The sequence below is a fragment of the Culex quinquefasciatus genome, chromosome 1 (assembly GCF_015732765.1).
Source record: "Culex quinquefasciatus strain JHB chromosome 1, VPISU_Cqui_1.0_pri_paternal, whole genome shotgun sequence".
NCBI classification, from domain to species: Eukaryota; Metazoa; Arthropoda; class Insecta; order Diptera; family Culicidae; genus Culex; species Culex quinquefasciatus.
Window position 1 is genome coordinate 88,407,519 of NC_051861.1, and position 6,000 is coordinate 88,413,518.

Below are 6,000 nucleotides of genomic sequence, written 5' to 3' on the forward strand. Positions count from 1 at the left end.
ATTTCATGTGTTGCTAAGTGCACTGAAATACTCCTAGACCTACGATTTTAGTGAAGGCACCTAATTGTCTAGTTATTTCGTTCTGAAGTTGAGGAAGTCTGGAGTTTTTTTTTGAAAAGGTTCAATAACCTAAATTTTCAGTTTTTGCTTTTTGAGTGTTTTTAATATCCCTGACTCTAGGTGGTTTCAAAAACATCCAAAAAGCAAAAAATGAAAATTTGGTTTATTGGACCTTTTCAAAAAAAAAATAAATAAATAAAAAAACTCCACAGTAGTTCTCTCAGATTTCGGTCATTTGATTTTTTTTTGTATTTTTTAATCCGACTGAAACTTTTTTGGCGCCTTCGGTATGCCCAAAGAAGCCATTTTGCATCATTAGTTTGTCTATATAATTTTCCATACAAATTTGGCAGCTGGCCATACAAAAATGATGTATGAAAATTCAAAAATCTGTATCTTTTGAAGGAATTTTCTGATCGATTTGGTGTCTTCGGCAAAGTTGTAGGTATGGATTCGGACTACACTGGAAAGAATGATACACGGTAAAAAAAAATTTGGTGATTTTTCATTAAACTTTTTATCGCTAAAACTTGATTTGCAAAAAAACACTATTTTTATTTTTTTATACATGTTTTAGAGGAAATAAAATGCCAACTTTTCAGAAATGTCCAGGTTGTGCAAAAAATCTTTGAGCGAGTTATGATTTTTTGAATCAATACTGATTTTTTCAAAAAATCGAAAAATTGGTCGCAAACAATTTTCAACTTCATTTTTTTTTTATGTAAATTAAAAAGTACTTCATTTAAATTTTGATAAAGTGCACCGTTTTCAAGTTAAATCCATATTTAAGTGACTTTTTTGAAAATAGTCGCAGTTTTTCATTTTTTTAAATATGTGCACATGTTTGCTTACTTTTGAAAAAAATATTATTGAAAAGCTGAGAAAATTCTCTATATTTTGCTTTTTTGAACTTTGTTGATACGACCCTTAAATGCTAAGATATTGCCATGCAAAGGTTATAAAACAGGAAAATTGATGTTTTCTAAGTCTCACCCAAACAACACACCATTTTCTAATGTCAATATCTCTGCAAATAATGGTCCGATTTTCAATGTTAACAACTACAACTTTGCCGAAGACAAAAAATCGATGAAAAAATTCCTTCAAAAGATACAGATTTTTGAATTTTCATACATAATTTTTGTAAGGCCAGCTGCCAAATTTTTATGGAAAATTATATGGACAAACTAATGATGCAAAATGGCTTTTTTGGGCATATCGAAGGCGCCAAAAAAGTTTCAGTCGGATTAAAAAATTCAAAATTAAAATTTAAGAAAAAAGACCGATTTCGTAGAGAATTGCTCTCCAGAAGTGAGCTTTGTTGTTATATATGATAGTTTGTTGGACTTTCTGTGCAAAGTTCAGTCAAAATTAAATATTGAATGCAACCTCAGGGATGTGCTCAGTTGTTTCAAGGGTCCTTTAATGTTATTTTCTAAAATGCTAATCGCTTTTAAATTCGATGAACTGAGTAATTCGCTAAGATTAACATAAGGTTTTATTTGAAAACTAATATTTTTCTCAAAAAAACTAAACTTGGTCAAGTATTTTCGATAAAATTGATCAAAAAATCATTCAAAAGATACAGATTTTAGAATTTACACGTACCAGTTTCGGATGCGCACTGTCATTGGACAGCTGCCAAATTTGTTTGGCAAATTATACGGACAATCAGATGATTCAAAACGGCTGCTTTGAGCATACGTAAGGTACCAGATAGCAAATAAAAATATTAAAATTAAAAAAAAAGGCTTATTTCATAGAGAATTGCTTAACTCGTCGTGTTCGTACTATATTGTCGCACGTCAATGTTGGGGAAAATTAAGTTGAGGACGCAATTTCGTGCAGTTTTCAAAGCCTCACCTTTTGACCTTCACAAATCCCCAAATTTCGATTCCAATCCCGAGATGTTCAACAAAAACCGGAAAAATCGTTCTATCTTCACACACCCTGATAATTGCTGTAAGTGCGACAACTGGCCAAAGGCATTTCAATCAAAACGCGTTTGACACACGCACATGCCCAACTTCTGTAAATATTTTAATTATAGCTCGAGACTCCGGCAAATAATTTTCTTGACAATGCACAGTATGGTCAGCCAAACGGAACGTGTATGTTATTGTTTACATTGCGTGCTCTTATTTTTGTTTATATTCAAATTCGAACATTAAAAAACGTTTTTCCTTGAACGTCAAAAAACGACTTGCGACAAGATATCACGATCACGTCGAACTAATATTTAAACTCATTTTAAGGTGCTTAAAATTATTTATACTGGTTCTCGAGGAAGGTTCACCAAATTTTGCGCAAAACAACGATTATCTTTAAAACTGTTTTTTTTAAAACGACTCAAAAAACGCCTTTTTTTCTAATTTTGACAACTCACACGTTTAGGTCACTTCAATTTCGCTCGTTAGAAGAACCTCTCCGATGGCATTGCTTGGAGGACCTCCAAGTACCGACGAGGGGCTTGACGATCGATGGTTGGGTTTTTTTTTTCTCTCCCCAACGAGTTCTCATTAAAAGTCGACCCTTAATCGGAAGCAAAGTCCACAAGCGAGCATCGATGCTGCTGGTGCAGAGCTCTTACACGAACGGATTTAATTTCGACCACCCAAGTATGTGCTTCATCGAGGACTCTTTGGGGATTTTTTTCGAGTGAGAGGTTTTTTTTTTTGCTTTGTAACCCTCGGGGTAGAAGGCAAATATTTCTGTGTGAAACGAATTTTAATTTAAAAAGATCAAAAAAGTTTCTGGGAAAACTTCATTATGATGTCGTTCTATCTCGAAAAGTTTTGTTTTTCATGTGAAAAATGTACTCGTTCTTAGAGGGTTAAAAACGTTAAATGCTAGAAATCCAAATGCATAATTGGTGTTTGGTCAATCGAGTAGATTTTTGAGGACACTTTTTCATTGCAAATGTTATGGTTGAGTGTGGTTTGGAAAAATAAATCGTTAGTGGACGACTTTGAGTACAATCTGCTCGATTGTTGGTTTCGATTAAGTATTGCAAATTCCATTTAGTAATCGCAATTGGTCATGAAAAAAAGGGTTGAAAAGCGACGACGTTTGAACACTGAATTTTTGGCTGGAAAAATGACCAAAAAATAAGAGAAATTTAGGTTAGTGATAAATTAACTGCAACCACTCGAAACGCACATACGTCTTGTGGAGAACGGCTTTCCGGTCACAAAACATGATAATGCTCTTAAATAGCGCGCAAGAAGAGAGAGCAGTTTGCTGCACTGGACGGGTCCATTTCCGGTCTTGTTTTTGCTGCCGCCTTCCGGTTTTTAGCTCAGCTTCTGCGCACGATGACGACATTTCAGAGGGGGGTTTGGACCCGTTTGTGGACACACTGTGGTCGAGCTGACAAGATTTGTGTCTTGTGGCGTGGTTGTGCCGAAATCGTCCTTGTCGGAAATGGTAACCGCAAGTGAGTCTGCTGAGGAGAGCTCGTCTTCAAACTCGATTGCTCTTTCTGGCGAACAGATGTTCAGATTTATGGTTATATGTAACAATATGCATCAGCTTTTTTGCAATAATACTGTGTCTTTAATAGAGGTTTAATGGAAAACTTCTTTATAATTTTACTTAACACAAAATTTAAAATTTTAGGCTCATTCCCTTTTCCTCACGTGCCACAATGTCAAACTTACCTTTATGCCTATCTCATTGAGGTAGTGCTATAATCCGTAAGGTATTTATTCTATTTTCAGTTATAAGCATTGTAATTAAGCTTATATCTGTAAGCTCTTACATCCAATTGAAATGCTGTCAAAGGCAAACTTATGGGAAATTGGACGAGCTTTCCGGTAAAAATATTTACGAGACTGTAAAACCAAGTCTGTCATATAGAAATTGCCAAAAACCACAAAATAACCGTTTTTTTCAACATTTTCATTTCTAAAACCGCTGTATCTTCCCAAGGATTGGACACAGGACAATGGTCAATATAAAGACTTTTATGTAAAATTGTCTGGAGAATCAATTTCCATTACCGGTTTTCCAAAATTTTGACGTTTAGACCACTTTGCAAAAAAACAGTTTTAGTAAATGATTTTTGTATTTTTTTCTAGGAGAGACATACCATCCTGCATTTTTGTCAGTCTTTTGGTTATATTTTAGGCTATTTCTTCAAAAATTTTGAACGAAAAAAAAATCGTGACATCACCTTTGAATTTAAGTTTTAGACTTAAAAATAAAAAAATCTCATAGAATTGGCGTGTATTTTTGTTTCAGTGTATTTTTTCAGAAAGCTCGTCCAATTTCCTACAAGTTTGTCTTAGACCACTTTTTGATATGACGCAACGGCTTCGAGATATAGTAATTTTTAAATAACAAATTACAAAAATATTTAAATACCTTACGCCCTTCTCAAATGTTATTTTCGAGTACTACTGGCTCCATATACACAAAAATGGCTTATATAACCTAGGATAACATGTCTACAAAGTTTCATTGAAATCGGAGAGGGTCGGGTACAAAAGTAGCAGAAAAATTCCTGATTTGAGCTGGAATTGCTCTATACTTTCCAAATAATGAATAATTCAGATGATAAGTATTTCCAGATCAGTTTTTAGTCAAGTTGTGAGGAAGTCATCAACCAAACCACTTAGGTGGATTATGTTAATGATTTTAACCATAATTATTTTTATCAATATTTGAACATCAACAAATTTAAAACCAAATTTTCTAATTTTATAATTTTTTTCAAATTACCTCACAAACCAAAAAAAATCTGTAAAAGTGCCTTATAAACAAAATAAAATGCTTTTCTGAGCACAAATGATTATAAAGATACATCGTAGTATAGCCCGAATACTTATTTGGTCATTTCATTCAGTGCTGTCAAACCAAAAACAATGTTTTTAAAGCTTTCATTATAAATATCTTGATTTATTTAATCTTTTCTGCAACATTATTTTATTAATTTGCTTTTTATGTTTTCAAACATGATCATGTCCTCAGCCCCAAAAAGGTTGGGCACCCCTGATTTGAATGCTAAACTCACAAAAATTATTAAATACTTCATGAGATTGTAATTTAAACTTTAGGAAAACTCGAAACTTGTTTTGAGAGTTGATATTTTGCATGAGAGGAGGGCAACTCTACAATCTCTTTTTCTCAGTGATTTTTTTTTATATTTCTGAGCAGTTCTCTTTCATTTTATTACCTTATATCCAAATAAGTCATTTGCATCATTGTTTTTGTCATAAAAGTCTCCATACAAATTGAAAACAATCGAAAATCTGTCTCTCAAAAAGGGAATTTTTTATCGAATTAGTGTACCCGAAAAAGTTTTTGATTGTGATTCGGACTTTTCATACCAAAAAGTGCCAACTTTTGAGCTACAGGGTATGACGGAAGTTTTGTAATTGGTTATAATTTTTGAGAAACAAAATGCCCAAAAATAAACATTTGAAATGTAAAACTAAAAAAACTTTTTTTGCAATTCCGTTGTGAAACTAGGGGAAATCTACCCATTTTAATCCTAATAAGCGGTCGTGTTTGAATGATGCTGGATAATCTAGAGTCTCCCTTGAATTTTACTAAAACCAAGTACACCAACGAGTAGAGCAAATTTTTGTGAACATTTCTGTTTATTTTCACTTTCACTAAAAGTTATTCTATTTCTTTACCAAGCATTTAACAAAAAAAAATTCCCAAGGGTATTCTAATTGAGGCGAATGCATTGGGCCACGCCCATTTTTCTAATATCGGCTTAGTTCTTTATTCTTCCAACACTCTGTCGAGTGTTGCCATTTGCGCTGACAGTTCAAACGAACACTCACGAAAAGTGGCATTTATAGGGAAAGTTTCCTGGCATCGCTGGCTGTGCTGCTGGTGGTGTTGACGGCCAGCCTTTGTTCTTTTTTGCCTTCGTCTCTCGCTCGGTTTTCTTCAGCCTTCGATTGGAATGCAAAGTGAAAATTGAAA